This window comes from Tribolium castaneum, chromosome 1 (genome assembly GCF_031307605.1).
Source record: "Tribolium castaneum strain GA2 chromosome 1, icTriCast1.1, whole genome shotgun sequence".
NCBI classification, from domain to species: Eukaryota; Metazoa; Arthropoda; class Insecta; order Coleoptera; family Tenebrionidae; genus Tribolium; species Tribolium castaneum.
The window spans coordinates 22,646,373-22,664,958 of NC_087394.1; positions in this window are offsets into that span (position 1 = coordinate 22,646,373).

Genomic DNA, 18,586 nt, shown 5'->3' on the forward strand with positions numbered 1-18,586 from the left:
AAACATATCACTTTGTAATCTATTAATTTTTATTACAGAAAGTCGCATTTATTTCAAAGTGTACATTGTTATTATGTAAGTACTAGGTACAGTCACTATAAAAAAGAATGACACCTCTATCTATTTTTGGGTGTCATTCTTTTTGATCGTGACTGTACCTACTCCAAACCGTACAAACTTCTAAATTATGCAAAGTTAGCAAAACCTATTTGCGAATAGATACTTCCTGGGTCCGAAAATATGGTAAATCTAAGTACATTTACAATAATTTTAATTAATAATTAAGAATGATTACGAATACAATTTAATTGATGTCGGATTGAGCTTTGTCAACTATTATGTCATGAGATTTTTTTTAAATAAAACATTAAATAAAATTATTGAATATTTTTTTAATAATGCCTAATATTAATACAGGGTGAGTCAATAGTGTGTTACTTCTAATGTGTTTTAAGATGTAATCGTGGATTAAATTTAATTTTTTTAACGATTACCTACCTGGTCAACTGGAATTAGTATTATTTTAGTACTATTGGTTGCATATTTCTAGAAATTTAAAAATAACCCACTATTGACTCGCCCTGTATAATTTTTTTAAACAATAAAATTTTGAACAAGCTAAAAAACAATCGAAACTGTATTAAATTTTTGGATGTCAGCAGTCGATAATTTATTATCAATTTTATTTTTTCGTTTTTTTTTCATTAGAAAAGCTTTTCCGTGTTATACTTTGAGTAAAAAGTTTTAAAAATTATTTCATTTAGTTTTTTCTCATATCTCAAGAAACTACAATCTTCTCCATACTAAGTTTAAAACAATTTATTAAAAAAAATATTTTGGAAAAAACTCTTTAGAAACACTTTACAACTATAGATCTCTTTAGTGCGTGATGCTGGTGTCATTATCCATAAAAAAATTCAGAGCATTCTTGACCACGTTTTTTCTCGCGTTTATATAAACTAATTTTCTAATAATTAAAGTGCAAGTAACAAATAATACAATGGACGCACCTTTATCTATTTACATTATTTATAACTAGTGTAATTATCGTAATAATCAGTAATTAATTGAAATGTAACGATAAGAGAAGTAGGTTCAAGTTTATAATAAGTAATATTATTATTATTGAATTTTTTTTCTACCCTTGAAAAGTATTGTTGTTATAATTTCTCTATCCAGAAACGGTTGTCACAATTAGGTTTGCTTTACAGAACATGTACCTACTCGTAATTAAAGTATTTAAATACTTTTACCATCAGTAAAACAATTTTTACGCTTTGAAATAGCTTTTGGTTTACTTTCAGCTTTCTTGACATGAGATTGTTCTTCTCTTATTATTTATAATAATTGAGAGCATTTTTTCAATGTTTCCTAATGTCTGTGTTTACTTCAGGGATGTTTAGAATTATTTAAGGTTTTAAAAATAATCAGTATTTTATTTAGAGCGTTATTAAGTTAGTTAATTAATTAAGTTAAACCTTAATTAGAAATAATTTTGATAATTTTTGGGTATATTTGCCAGCTTCTAGTGGTAGTTATGGTTAATTAATTATAGGAGTAACACTTTTAGTTACGTACATACATACGATCAGTTAAATTAATAATTAGAGTAGGCTTTGTCAGTTTTTTAACTTGGATAAAAATGGTGATTGTGATAATTAATCAAACTGAAAAGTCAAATAACAATGTTTTTAAGGGTAATATTCAATTAGAATGCATTTTTGCATTCGCTTTTCAACCACAATGACACAAAACCGCCTACTCTAATTATAAATTGAAATGATCGCATGGTATTCATTACATTAAGATCAGCAATAATAAAAAATATTTTCAGATGTCACACGTATGTATTTTGTATAATAAGGTGAAAAGAGTTTTGTTTAAATTTCTATGTTGAATTCTAAATATATAAGGAATCATAAAGATTTTCGATATGAATATATATAATTTGGTATGTTAGGGAATATACAACGTGTTCAAGAAATAACTCTTGTAGTAAGTACTATCATATCTGTCAAATCATTGAATTACTTTTTTATTCATTTGTTTGCTTTTTTGTTGTTACAAGTGGTGGGTTTGTCTTGATTTGTGTTTTACATTTCCGTAATTTTAGTTGTGTATTCTTTCGTTTTTGGATTCGAAGCATTTTGCATTATTTTGACAAATCTGTCACTTTGAGCCATTCACAATTTGAATTAAGCAGCAAACTACGTTCAAATTTCATAGGTGACTTGATGAACAACCATTCTTGAACACTTTGTGTACAGTTTGTTAGCATAGGAATAGTTAAGATTGGTTTACAGAACGCAAATTAAATTCAGGATTAGATTAAACTAGAACTTAATCCGAATTTTAAGTTACCATGGTCAAAGCTCAAATTAATTTTAAATTTAATTGCAACTAAGTGTTTTGTAGACGGTTTTATATTTTATTTAATTACTCGTATGTATGTAGTTTGTGAAACGAATAAATAAAAACAATACTAAAAAATACTTTTTTACATTTTTTTCTTCCGCTTTTATTTTTTGATTTATACCTAAAGTTTTCTGTTTTTTTGTGGGAAAACAATTAGTGGTAAATTTTCCGCATCTTTGGCTGTCTCAATGAATTTCATCTGGAAAGTCAACATCAAGGCCACCCCGTACGTCTCTTGAATATTAAACACGGATTTAGCAATTATTACCGTGGAGAAAGTGCCATATAGCCTCTTCGCAGGAGCGAGGGAGAGTAAATTTAATAATTTGTAATAACGAAACATTTCCTCGTTTCGGCATCTCTCTGTAACAAAACAATTATCTCAAATACCGGTCAATATTTGCAATATACATGGGGAATTTCGTTACATTCAGCCTCCGTCTAAATAAACCCGATTTCTATTTGATTGGGCAAAATGAAGTTTGCGAGTTTGACGGGTTCGTTAGTTTTATCTGAAATTCGGTTATTCCACGAGAGGCAACTTGCTGTAGTTTTATTTTAGGCAAACGCGACTTTTTCGAGATGTCGGAAGCTCGCGCCGATTTTTCCCGGGAAAAGAACTTCCGCCCCCTTCTGAAAAGCTGTTAAACATCGGACGCACGCCCGCTCATTATCGAGCCGAGTTGCAAATTGCTATTTCTTTTCATCGTAAATTGCTTCATTTAGTCGAAGCGGAGGGCATCCGAAGAGAGTTCCAGAAAAGCTCGCCCTGCTCTGGCGCTAATTATGAGCGTTCCCTCTGCCATACGGAATTTTTAAAAAATGTGGGACCTCGGAAACGTGAGCGAAATTCGCCAAAACAAAGCCATACACAGCCCCGAAACGAAGGGTGAAAAAATAATAACGACGACGATGATAATAAAAAAGTAAGATGGCGTAAAAAAGGGCGTTGGTCGACGCTACCCTCCTACATTCTTAAAAAGCTCCCCTCTAGCCGTTGCCATGGCGATTCTTTTCCCGGCGTCGCGACGCTTCAGGTGATGTTTTCATGACGGGGCCGGTGAGGGTGACGTCGAAGTCGCATAATGTGAGGATTTTTTCCCTTTAATTAAATATTAATGGCGGGTTTCGGTATGGCGTCCCCAAGCTACAAGTTGTGGAACAATGTAGGTCTTCGAAGAGTTCATTGCGGGAGAATTATGATTTAATTGCGGTTAAAAGATCACTTTTGAAAGATGTTGTAAAAAAGAAGTAATTACCGGCGTGAAACATGCCGAGATCAAGCTAATAAACTTTTGTTGAAACGAGGAAAAAGCATAAATTACCCTCGAGATTGCGGTCGCGTTGCAATAAAACAATAAAAAAGCGCCGATAAAGAAGAAGAATCGATCGGGAATACGAAGTGGAGCATTAATTAGATAATGATGTCGACAATCTTGCAGTCAATTAGCAGAAAACGATATCTGCTTGTCCCGGAACGTAAACCATCAAACGATTTGCGAATAGAAAGCTTAATCTTTATTTTACTCTAATTAGAAACCGTCGACTTCAAAAGTTGGTCGTCTTATTGACAGTTCGACTGAAAAACGAAAGAAATAAAAGTTGGAAGAGGGGGGAATGGAAATAAGGGAAAAAGTTCAAAAACGCGAAAGCAAGGGTCGTACGATTGGCGTTCATAAGTAATTTCACTTTGACGTCAAAAGCTGAGGCGATGTTTATATTTTATTAAATAAGTTCGATCGAAAGGCTGGTTATGAACAGCAATCAAACAGCATATTTATTACACAGGTTTTACAAAACGATAACATATATTTCAAACAGCTAAGGAGCACGAATACGCTTTTAATATTTTAACTTGTCGCTTCGTTATTGTCTCTATTGAGCACCAATTAGTTTTACAAGAAAAGACATCGAATGGATTTTTTTTTTCAATTTCTTATCATGTAAGCATTGTTTGTTTTAGAACAACAATTTAGTTAATTAATATTTTAATTTTTTTTATACAACTATTAATATTTAATTATATTATCAATTAATTGATAATAATTACTATATGGAATTGTAGAAAAAAATCGGGCGCATAGATATACAGAAAAAAAATACATAGTTATAAAAATTTTGCATAGCATCTGAAGGGAAAGACAGACAAAACTAATCCATTTCTGTATGACTTCTATATTGGGGTTAAATTTTTATCTAATAGATACAAAATCTAATGTGGGTACTAAGAACTTTTTGTAATGTTTATCAATATTGTGTAAACCATTTTTCCTAAAACGTAAAATACAGGCAAATTGTTTTCTGTTCAAATAACGAAACCACAACATTTTTGTTAGTTACTTGAAATTGTTTTTTTTTGATATCGTTAAGAAATATTTTTCTGGTGGCTAATATTGTTTTCCTCACTGCGCAACCATAAGATTGAGACAGGACAAAATATTTTACAAAATTTGCGTTTTGATAATTTTTTTGTTATTGAATTTTGATAACAAGAAGATATTTGTGATCAGCAAGAAATGGGGATTCAGGGCGATGGTTTTCAAATGGTTGGCGATGGTTTTTCAAAATATTTTTTATTAATTTTTTTTTTCAAAATTAAGTCAAAAAATAAAAAAGAGGAACTTTGGAAAATCATATTCCTCAAGAATCATCACATTTAATGCACTTGTTGTTAATATACCAATTAGTGTTTCTTAAAGTAAATAGTTTAGGCACTTTTGCTGGACCCTGTAGGTCACTAGGTATCTTTTGTCTCAGGAGCTTTTGAAGATTGGAAACGTACAATTTAATTAAAATAAGCTTGAAGTTGATGCAGGTTTCAAATTTTTCTTTTTTAAATTATTACTTTCATGAATGTAACTTTTGTTATATTTAAGATTTTTTCGTCACTTTTTGCTAAAAATTAGGGAATCTTTAGCAAACTTTATTATGTTTATTAAATTTTAATTATGATTTTTTTATGACTTAAGTTTTTTGACTTTTGGTCATAAGATTGTCACAACTTTTTAACGCTAACAAAAAAATTCCGTTTCAATTAATTTTTAACAGTATCTATCACAACTTAAAAGAGAACTTTATGTTAAATGAAAGTACTGAAAGCCCTTATTACAGTAGTGAAAACTGTTTTTCTGCATCTGCTCTCTAACTCAAGTTATTTCGATTTAAATTTAAAATCATGACGTCATAACCGCCTATCGAGCATTTGGTTCAGTATTAGGATCTAATGGTTTTTCAGTATTAAGATCAAATTTTGGGACAGAAAGAAGTCTAGAAAGTTGTAATTTTTAGATTTTGTGGAAGATTTGTGAAAAATATTCAAGATTTTTGGGTAAGTAAGAAGATTCTGTGATGAGGGTTGCTTGAGACGTCACGATTTTTTTTCTTTAAAAGCGATTAACTCGCTTGTTTTTTATTGCAGGAAATTTTGAAAAGAACCCACGGGTATATTACGAACGATATTTTCAATTTCCATTAATTCCATGAAACAGGCAAAATAAATTGTCTTTAAGAAATAAAGTGGAGATTTTTTTCTTTTAATTTTTTACGATATTTTGAATAGATGATAGAACCAAGAAAGGGGCCAAGTTTCGCTGCTTTTCTACATCCACAAAATACAAATTATTTATAATAATCATAAACATTAAAATAGATATTTTTTTATTCAAAAAGCCAAAAAATTGATCTGCAACTATTAAAATAGAGGTACGGCGAAAACACTGATAAAGTATTGATAATAGTACCAATTTTACCCAAATATTTTGTGTTTAGAAATCTGTTAAAGTTGACAATGAATTTTTGAATACATTTTTTAGAAGTTTTCGGAAAAGTTTTTTATGACGTACCAGATAGCCTATGCGCTATTTTGTATATACCTTGTATAAATAGTGGGTAGTATTTGTAATTTATTATTATTGATAACTAAATTAAAAAATAAGGGCCGGTTTATAAAAGACTGAATTAAAATGTACCTAATTAAAAGTTAATTCGCGGTTAGCACAACAGAGTATCTGATTAGTTCAACTCGTATTAACTAGATCGGTAATCAATCTAGCGTATGATTGCAAATTAATTTAAACAGGCTTCTGTAAACCGGCCCTAAATGTTTTAATTTTAATTTTACTTGTCTTAGGACCGGTTTAATTAAATTTTAATTCGTTATTAAAAGTTAACAACGCGAATGGACCAATGAAATTGGGCCAATTTGGTCACGTGGTTAGTTAATCACGCATTTAATTGCGGAATAAATTATTGACGCTTCTATAAACTGCTCCTTCGAAATTTATTCATTACCTACTATAAATTATCATAGGTAAACACAATTGTGATCTTGTTGTACTATTTGTATTAAATAAAAGGCGAAACAGTGAGTTTTGAATAAATTTTACATTCAAGTTTTTAGGTTTTTACGAACATATTGTTAAAGTTGGTGTTATTTTCAAAGTTTAACAAATGTTTTGCTTTTTTGAAGTGTTTAAATTTTTGCTTTGGTTGAATTTTTTTTTGATGTTGGTGATGATATCCGATGAACGTGTAGCGACCGCAGCCCTTGTAAGGCCTGAGCGAAGTCGAGGACTTACGGCGTTTCCATAATTAAACTCGGAGCTGATTAAAAAAGTTGAAGTAACTTTGGGTATAAGATCATTACAGGACCGCGAGGGGGTGCGCAAATAAGAAGAAGCCCTCAAAGCTAGGCGAAATTGAAAAATGGAGTCGTGCAGTCACGCACCGATCATTGAAAAACATCAAGGCGAAGATTTTTCGGGGGGTGTGTTTTTCGTGTCGCTTTATGTTAATCCCACCCCCCTTTTCGTACGCATTTTTTCCCTCGCTGCAATAACGGAGCAGGAGCCAATCGTGGTCGGTTCCTTTACGTTGGGGGATTTTCTCTATATTGTAGTTTGTGTTTTATCGATTCGACGGCACGGTGCCCAGCACGGCTCGATTATATTTGTCATATTAGTTGGCAATTTTAATATATTTGTTGTTTTCGCGTGGCGAACTGATATAAATCGCGGTCGCTAAACCCCCGGTCCGGTCACATGACCGATCGATTAAACCGAACCCATTACAACCCTTTACGAGCCAAGTTAAATTGAGAATACAAATGCGGAACGGGGGCGGTTGCGGCCGGATGCGACACTAAATGTACCATTCCATCGGCTCACCCACAAAAACATGCAAAAACTTGTTTAGAACATTGTTGCGAATAGCGAACTTTTACACACCTGATGATACAATAGTATATTCTATTTGCAACAACGCATTTTCATTTTTTGGAGTCAAATGGAGCACAAATTGAGAGTTTCTGGTGGGATTTAGTTTAACACAGAATTGTTTTCTTTTACAGAAACCCTTAATTTGTCTTTCATTTTTCACTCTAAAAAATTCAAATGCGCCGTTGCAATTCTATCTATTACATGAACTGAAATGGGATATACAGGCTAATTCTTTTAGAGCCTACATTAGAAACTTTTTAACTTAGAGCTTTAAGATTTTGTACACAGATTATCTCTCATCTGTGTTTTGTATACAGGGTGTTAGGAGTTAAAAACCTTTATATCATTTTTTTCAAAAAGTGCGTATTTTTTTCAGAAATTTTTGTTAGCCCACCGGTTAAGAGTCACTGTGTGGCTTATGATAGTTTATTAGCAGTTAATTTTTTCATTAAACAAAATGGAGATGGTGGCGCATGGATGTTTTGAGAATTTTTTGAAATTGTGACTAACATGTTTAGTTCTGTGGGATGTTTGAAGCCTGAATCTGGCAAAAAAAAATTTTGATTTTTTTTCTTAAAATTTAATAACAAAACACAAATTGAAATAGAAGAATAGAGAACCAAGAAGTTAATTTATCTCTGCTGTTTTGTCAACAATATTAAAATTTACACTAATTTTTATAAATCTAGTTCAGCGGTTCTCCAAATTTGAGGCTTCAATTTCATTAGTTTTTGACTTATGTAAATTTTTTATACAAATTTTCATTTGCATGGGTTCATTAAAACATCACAGCTCGTGAATCCTTCACAATAAGTGAATAATTCTTTTTGCACTTGATAGCCAAAGGTTTGAAAAGTCTTTTTAAATCTTCAAAATTGTAAACTGTCAAATTTCAAGGCTACTATGTTTTTTTGAAAATGATCACTAAAAATTAATTATTAAACAGTTTTTTCAAATGGAATGACCTTGTTTTTTCAATGACAATCAAAAGAACAATAATTTTTATGCAGGCTTTAATTGACATCTTCTATGGCTATCTCTTACAGTTTTTGAAATAATGGCAAAAAACTGAATTTTAGCTCATTATTTTCATTTTTAATCAAGTAAACTTTGGAAAAATATGATAAAATTGTACTATTAATTGAAAGAAACGTTCAATTTGTTCACTATTTTCATTCAAGAAGTTTAAAACTCGATGCCAGACTGACTGAGTTACTTTTCATAATTCACGAAGTTATAATAAACCATAATTAAATATTACTGTAGTACAGCTTATTCGAAAATGAACCAGCTAAAAACTAAATAAAATACTGAAGTTTGACAAGTGTTGACCAGTTTGCAAAGTCTACTTGATTAATTATGAAAATTACGAGGTAAAATCTGTTTTTTGTGATTTTTTTCAAAAACTGTAGGAGATAGGTATAGGACGTGATAATAAAAGTCATCATAAATAATTGATGTCTATTCAATTGCCATTAAGCAAGTAGGGTCGATCCGTTTAAAAAAACTGAGTTATAGCAGTTTTTTTTAATAATCATTTTAAAAAATCATACTAGCCATGAATTTTGACAGTTGACAATTTTGAAAATTCTACAAGATTCTTCAGATCTTCGGTTATCGAATGCAAAAAAATTATTTATTTATCGCAAAGGGTTCAATTAGGAATGAAAATCTTAAAAAAAATTGACATATTATGTAAAAAACTATGACAGATAAGTACTAACAATTTGGGTAAATTTTACTCAGCATGAGAAGATGAATTTAAATATGCAATAAAAATGTGTAGTTAGTGTTTAAATTTTTTAACTTGGCGCCAAATTTTTTTAGTTATTGAAGTTCTCCCATTTTGAAAATAATTTAGTTGAACTCAGAATGGTTGATTTGGATCGTATACAAAATTTTAAAGCTGTAGTTAGTTGTATTAGAAGTTGAAAAGTTTCTAATGTAGGCCCTAAAAAAATCACCCTGTATATTATTATACAGGCACGAATGGTTTTGGAGCACAACAAAGGAGTGCTCCAATAGAATGAATGTCGCAATTAAGTCTTATAGTAATACACTATTTTTTCTATTTTCTATATTTGTTGTTTGTTGTGTTTGGTTTAATTTAACAAAATCTGTTCAAACTATTTTTTTTAAATTTTGTTAATTATTTGGGCTTTATCAATAAACGACTTGACGCTGTTGACAGGTCACACACTAGATTATAGTGATGAGTGATGACTGATGACACTCAGCCTAGCACTGACAATACAACTCTTAAAAATTTACTAAAAGGAGTTACATAAAAGTTTTCTTTGTGAAACTACTTTAGACGGACAATTTGTGAAACCACAGTAGAAAAAATACTTATTTCACAACGGGGGATATAGTAATTAATAAGGAAGCCCCGTCGATCGCATTTTTCCCTCTTTAATTAAAAAATGTCGGACGCAATCTAACGCTTTCCCAATATGGTGCCGTCTAATATAATCTAATTGTGTTTTACTATTTTCCGCTCAAAGCTGCGTCTGTAGGGACGCAGGGGCTGTAATTATCACGTTTGATTTACTGTCGAGTGGTCGTAGCAAGCCTTGAAAGAAAAGGGTTGGGATGCATCCTTCTTTAATCAATAAACCCTTTTCAGCACCCTAATTCCAGCCAGTGATACACTTTTTACATTCGGATTTTCTTTGTGATGGGTTTTAGTAACGATGAAGTGAAAAAATTGTTGCTATCAGTTTGGATTCCATTAAAGTAATGCCGTCATGTAATATGCATATAAATGGAACCAGATTCGAAAGTCAAAAGCAATTTGTACGTTGAAATTGAAAAAAAATTACGAGTTTTTACGGATCTGACAGGTTTAATTGACTAAGGAGCTAATTTGGGACACTGGAAGTCGGCGAATTGATTGGTTAGCTGATAAATATCGAGATTTATCTTTATCTAGCTTGTCGATATTAATTTGGTTGGACGTCATCGAATCGAAACTTGTTTTTTTATTAAAATAAATCAACTTTCATTGGCTTTATACGTTAGCAAATAATTTGGTCCAGAGTTATTATTACGCTGTAATATAATGCTTGTAATTATACGAGTATGTTTAATGAGGTTTTAGATAAATTAAGATGTTTGGAATCGATTATAAGCAGAAGAATAATTAACAGATATTAATTAAAATGGAAGTGAAGGAGTGTTTGTTATGACAACAAATTATATTTCAGTCATATTTTGTTGGCAATAATTAGGTGCAATTAGTTATATAATATTTATCCAAGATTATAATAAATTACAATAAATATATACAAGGTGTGTTAAAACGATTTTCATCTAGTTAACTTTGAAGTTGATTTACATGTAAAAAAATTGTGCCACTTTACCCAACTGAAAACTGTTGACTGATTACACTGTGGCAAAAAAAATATTATCGAAGCTTATTTTCAAATTACGGAATTCCACGAGAAATTTACTGGCGGCTACATATATGAAAATCATTTTAACACACCTTGTATTAGAGAATCATCAAGAGCAAACATTTGAAAAATGTTGTTTACTTTAACTTATGAATACAAAAAATTCGTTATTATAGATTCAGTAGAAATAAATTCAGTAAAAAAAATTATTCACTCGAGTGTGGTATTACCTATAATAATAACAGTAATAACTCATTAGATACATTTTAGAAAGCGAAATTAATTTAAAACACAAATCGTGTGTTAATAATTGAGTACTGTAAAATTGTAAACATACACAATATTTACTTTTTTTGTCAATGATTTTAAACAAAAAATAAAAAAATTATTAAACGTTAAAATGACAAGGTATCGTGATGGTTGTGACTTATGATCGTTACTAGATAGCGCCATTCCAATCTGAGTTACCAACTTAAAAAATAAAAATTTTAATCATTCAGCAATTGAGAAATTGTTAAAATAGCGTTTGAAATAACTGATTTTTCGATGTACAAAAGGATTTACTATTTTATAAAAATCTTTAAAAAGGGTGTGTTGAGTGAATTTTTATTGGACTCACAATCCAAAATTATTGTAAAAACGCAGTTTCGAGAGCTTTTAATGGGGGTCAGATTGTTATTTTTTTATATGGCAATAAGAACTTAATTTTGTAGACGAGCAGAAATTGTTAATTCACAAAGGCTCTAACAGTGTGTAAATTAATTTTGCGACAAATTACATTTTTTATTTATATACTTTGTTGCTGGGATTGGCAGTATATCTATTTAAAATTAATTACAGGGTTATTCACTCTGCACCGACCGGACCAAGTAAAAAATACAACACAAAATACAAATTATAGAGCTAATTGGATGATGTCATATATATTAATTTACATTTTCTAGATATTATAATTTGAGTTTCAAATTTAGAGTTTGGACGTGTGCTTTGTAAAGTTTCATTTTCATCTGCTCAAGCTCGGAGTTTTGTGTGAATAATTCTATATAATAGTAGTTATTTTGACTATAATATATGCTTTTATTTATAGTCTATACCAGAGAATTAGGAACAACAAACATTGTACAGGGTCGCTGAAAAGTTTGGATTCAGTTAAATATTATAAAAACTATTCATCAAAACTTATTGAAGTTGGGTATAAAACAGTATATAAATATAAATAAATTATTAAATTTTTATCTCTATTTATTCTCAGGATACAAGGCTAAATTGATTTTTTTTTAATGGCAAAAAGGGTCATATTTAATATTTTAAGCCTTCTTGTTAATATGTGAATCTTAAAACACTATTTTAAAACACGTTTCTCCTGGTAACGTGTTCTTATGGTAACGTGATTTCACTTTTTTCAAACACGCTTCCTATAGCAACGAGTTTTAGATTAAAATGTTTTAAAAAAAATTTTTTTACACTTAATGCGAAAACACTTAAAGTTCTCGGGTGTCTAGGTATGTAACTCGTATCCGCTCGTTGCATAACGACAGCCTTCGAACCTTAAGTTTGTGTTTGTGTTTTTTTTGAGTTTTATGGTGTAACTCAATCGTATTTTATATTTTAAAAGGGATTTTTAAAAAGTCGAACTAATAAAATTTTGAAAAATGTTAAATTTTGTTAGACTTAGAAATGTTGTCCATTTATCGTTAGCTCTTTGCTGCTTGAACAATGACTAAAAATAAGTAAAAGTTAATATTAATTGTTAAAATAACATTGTTTTAACTGAAAAAAAAACACATTTTGTTACAAAAAGTTTAAACACGACGTACCTACGCTATAAAGAATATTCAAAACGATTTTCATTGACTTTTTTTTTTCAGAAATGGATAATAAAATATTCGAATTTTTATTTCTTTACATTTTAATAAAAATATGTTACTTCACTGATTTCAGAAAAAATGCTTTCTTAAAAATGATTAAATTTGATCCTTCGTGTTCTTTAAAAAATCAAGGTAGCTTTGTATTTTGAAAGTAAATGACGATAGAAAATTGAAAATGTTTTCAGATGATAATTTATACACTTTTAATTGCTTTCCAAATTTCAAGATTCTCTGTTAAACAGTTTCAGTATTTAGCTGTATCCATACTTTTAAGCGACCCTGTATAAAAAGTGTTTTTTCTTAAACTGATGAAGGCAAAGAAGTTATGTTTAATAATTAGCTTTCCATATTCTTTAATAATTCAGTAAAAAATGGTAATTTTTTAAACAAGACAATAAAATTGAATTTTTTGGACGAACGTAATCTGTTAACTCACAAGGTGTGCAGTCTCGTATGATTTCTGTGACAAATTATACAATTTTTATCTAGTCGTCTGTGAATTTACCATGTAAAATCAGAAATGCTGCTTTATAGAACTAATGACAGGCATTTAGAGACATCGAATATTCTCCATTTATTAAGTCTTCAATTCGGATAAAAGCTTCAACAGTAAAAGTGTTTTCTTGCACATTGTAACAGTTTAGTTGTATTTTAACGAAATTTTTAAAATCAATTAATCGACAATTTTCAATATCAAAGTTAACTAGATGAGAATCATTTAAAAACACATTGTATTTTAGTCATATGTATTTTATGGCTAGGATTGGCAATACTTAAGAATAAACATTATAAATATCTGAAATTTTGATTACAATTTCTAATATAATTTATAAAATAATAATAAAAATTAACAACAAAATTTTTGATTTTTTTGCTTAACTGATGAAGCCAAATAAGCTATGTTTTACCTAAATAATTTACCTTAATTCAGTAAAAATATAATTTCCCTTAATTCAGTAAAAATTATACAAGACGATAAAACTGAATTTTATGGACGAGCGGAAATTGTTAATTCACACGGGCCACAGCCTCGCGTGAATTAATTCGGCGAGGCCAACAAACATTATAATATTTATTTGCATGTTTCATCTTCGTCTACTCAGTTCATACTTGTTTTATTTTCAAAAAAACGGAATTATCTGAAATTATTTTCGTGCAGGTTTTGGTTTGGGGCACATGTCGGCCGAAATCAGTGCGTTTATGATTCAGTGAAGTTGATTGCACGGAAATTCGCTATCAGTTTTGTTTCAGCGAGTCCAATAATCTCTCATTTAAAATTCAAATATGATCAAGGGTCGTCTATTCACCTTGAAACGGATCCGACCCGAGATGATATCTCCATAGGTAAAAAACCGCCCCCCGTTCTCGAGTACTTAGCCGAAATCCCGTCACAAAACGTCCGGATTTCGTCCTCTTTTCCCGGATTGATTTTTCGCGACCCTCCGCCGATGAGATGCAAATCGCCCTCGGACCGTAACAGTAAATTACGAACAAATAAGTCGCCGGCGATATTTACATAGTGATTGTCTTCGATTTCGATTAAAATGCAAAAAGTGGCGGCCATTAGCGGGTCACCTGAGTCTTCTCGATGGTGTGTAAATAACGAGGGTGGCTGTTGCTCGGGGTCGTGTCAGAGGCAGGCGAGGGTTGCTGATGGCATCTGACAAGACATTTTTACCCCTTTTTGCAGGAGAGGCTCGGGAGCGTTATCAGAGGGCCGCATTGCACCATCAGCGATCCGGAGGCGCTCGATAAACGCTCTCGCGACTTTCCACTTTGATTAAAAATAGCGCCGGTTATGTACATAATAAAGATTTTTAAATGCAAGGAATACGAACGGAGGAAATTGAATCGGCAAATATTGAACCGGGAACGACTTATCAGCACGCCTCATGAACTCGACGGACGCGATTAGGCATACAACAAATATTTCTGATCCTACAAGACTTAAGTTGCAATTTATGGGAAGAAAGGTTTTGGTTTAGCAATTTTTTTTAATGCAAGTGGAAGCGGAAATTTATTTCAACTGATGGATAGGTATTTACTGCATTTCAAAAATATCTTTTAATAACTTAAAACTATAAAATTCTGTTTGTTTAAACGCATAACGTAGATATGGTTTACCTACTTTCTCACGTACTAGTTTTTTCAATATTTGAATTTTTTACCTAAAATTAAAGTCATTTTGCAGAGACATATTTAGGTAGTTTTTCGCTAAACAACCAACCATTCCATTTTAAGGGACGGACACTTTGCAGTTTGCACAAATTTTTAGATTTCATAAACAGTATCAGTTGGAATGAAATGAAATAATAATAAACAATAATAATAATAAAATAATAATGAAAAAATGGAATGGATTCTTTATAGAAATTTTGTACCAGTCAAAGTGTTTGCAATATACAATTGGTGCCACATTTGTAAAATCTGAAATACAAACAGAAAAAAGAAATACAAATTGATGACGGACGGGACACAAACAACTTCACATTTTTAGTGATGAATAATCGTTATAAAATTCTGGAAATTCAAAAGGCACTAATTCCAACAATTATTTTTGAAGTAAAACGTGTTGTCTTGTTCTTGTTGAAACTTTTGAAACTACGACATCGAAGAACAAGGGCAATGTGTTACGACTTCTGAATTAATATATTTTTTGTTTACACATGACGGACGGGACAAAAAAAATATGTATAAAAATAACTCTAAAAAAATTTATTCAGCTAGGTTTTAATTATTAAAAGCTTTAAGGGCATTGGCAACTTAAAGATGACTTTGTCCTAAATGATAGTACTAAAGACGCTTAGGAATTACCTATAGAAATGAAAACCGTTTTTTTGTATCTGCTCCCCAACTCGAGTTATTTCGATTTAAAGTTGAAACTACTTTTGAAACTACGAATCTGAAGAACAAGGCAATGTGTTGCGACTTTTGATTAATTTACTTTTTGTATACACAAGACGGATGGGACATTACGGATGGGACAAAAAAAATCTTGTATATGAAAATAATTCTAAAAAATTTATTCAGACAGGTTTTAATTATTAAAGACTTTGACAATATCAAAATTAGTCAGTAGAAACTGAAACGTTTTGTAAAATTCTTATTTATAATTTATACTGTTTTTTTTCCATTCTTTTGTGCAGACGAGCCGGTAAGTGCTTAATAATTAGTTTGTATTCATAGTAACAATTTTCATTGCTGTATGTTTTCAATAAAGGACAGAACAGCAAAATTTAATTTAAATAAAAAAGTAATATTACTAATCAATTGACTTATCGGTTTTCATTTTTTAAAATACCAGAAACATGAAAACACTTTTCAAAAATTATTCAACAGTTTTAAAATCGACTAAAGCTCATCCTATCTGATAAATAATGTTGATATGCTTTTTTTTTATTCTAATTCTTTTAGTTTCACTGTAATTGGAGTTTTGAAATTGATTTTTTTGAGAAAATTACAAATAAAAGCAAAAATAGGTAAAACTGAATAGTAAACTTAAAATGGTGTCGAATAGCAAAAATTAAGTGCGACTTGTAATTTAAGCTTGAAGGTGGCCACATAATCAGTGGTCGAAACATGTAGCTAAAAATAAACATTTTAGAGAGAAGGACCATAAACTTTTACTTATTAATTAACTAATTAATTAATAATTTATATTAAGTACCTGTAACAGATTAATATGTTGTGTTATCTGAGAACACGCTATGCTTATTAATTGTTGTTAATCTTATTATGTTGTTTTGTGCAAAAAATCTGTAAAAAAATGCTGCTAGTTCTAAATAATAATTACCTAATTAAATAAAAATTGAAAATTTAAATAAACATTATTTCGGTGTTAAATTGTATTAAGAATTTTTTGCTAAAAACATTATTAATTATTGAAATAATAAAATTTTGATTAATTAATATTTTAATATTTTTAATATCATCGATTTTTTTAATTAAATAAATTTAATTTTAAGGAAGGATAAAAAAGTTTTGAGAATATTTACATACACAAAAATTTAAAGTATTTAACAGGAAACAAGATTTCTGTGCCACTATTAGTTTTTGAGATCGAGTAAAAAATAGTCTTACCAGGTACCAGGTAATAGAGTTTGTCATTAGCAATTGTGATATGAAAACGCGGTGTGAAAAGCAACCAGAAAGTAAGTTATATCTAATACACTAAAACCTCCATTAACGGACACCTCCCAATAACGGACACCTCTTCACTACGGACATTTTTGTAGGAACGTAACAAACCTATACTAAAATTTCCACCTCTTATTAATGGACACCTCTCCACAACGGACAATTAAAAAAATCGCTGTCCGCTGTTGAGAGGTTTTCCTGTATAAATTTTTATACATGATGCTTAAAATTTGTCGTTAGCTAGATCATGCTTTCTTTTTTGGAAAAAATCTTAAACTGAATTTTCTCAGTGATAACAATTTTATCATACTTTGAGAGGTATCTTTAAGTTATGAGGATGACGTTACCTTTATTTTCTAAACAAAAAAATCAGATAACCCAATTTTATATGGGATATATGGCTTACCATTTGCTCCTATACTATACTCTATTAAACAACTGGAGAAGGAAGAAGAAGGAAGGAAGATTTTAAAAGCAAAAATAAAAAGTGAATGATGTAAAACAAATAAGACTAAAAGCAATAAAGCTTTTAATAAAAATAAAAAATATGCATGGATAATTTATAGTCAGGAAAATCTTTATATTATATATAATGGTTATATTTGATTATAATTATATAATGATTTATATTTATATTTATTTATATTTATTTTAATGATTATATTTATTATAATGATAAAAGTGGATAGTGTAGGCTTTGGAGAAGAATATAACTCTAATAAGAATAAGCTAATAAGTAATAATACTGGCTACTAGAATGAAATACTAGATCTTATTGCTTGAGTCATGATGATTTAATTTTTTGTTTTTGATGAGAGTAGGTATGGAAAGTTGTTTTTTCAAAAAAAGAGTACAAAATGGCTTATACTAAATATACACAGAATATACTGTTAGGTATTTAATACTACCTACTTACGGAAAAAATTTGTGTATCGTTCAGGGGTAAAATATTCTCACCAGTTTTGATTGAATACAAAATAATAGAACATAATATTTTATAGATAAAAAATGTAAAAGTTTGAATTATGTTATTTAAGCATTTCTGATAATTGTAGGTAAGTTCTTTAATATTTGTTTTACATAGTCATGCTTTATAAATTATATTGGTTTTAAATAACAAAAACCGTTTTTCAGTCTATAATTTTGCTCTCACAGAGATGCAAATATTCCCGATTCAGCTTTTGTAGTTAATTACAACCGAATTAAAAAAGCAATTTCCTCATCTACCAGTTATTAAAATCTCGATCAAAAAAGGAAAAACCCAAGTCAATACCGTTCGTTTTAATCGCGCCGTCTATTCGTGCCTCGAACAGCTCAAATATTTAAATTTGTAAAGTTTTTGTATTAACACGCCACCGGCCCACCCGATCGAATTTCACTCCCTTTTGCTAATTGTTCAATTAAGAGCATTTCTCACGGCGAATCTTGTTCTTCCTGGGCACAGGTGTGCCATGTGTAAATGCTGTTCGTGTCCTAAACTCGCTTTCGCGAATTCAAATTGGCACACATTATGCGAAATGAGACACCCTTATTACCTCACAATCACTATAATTAG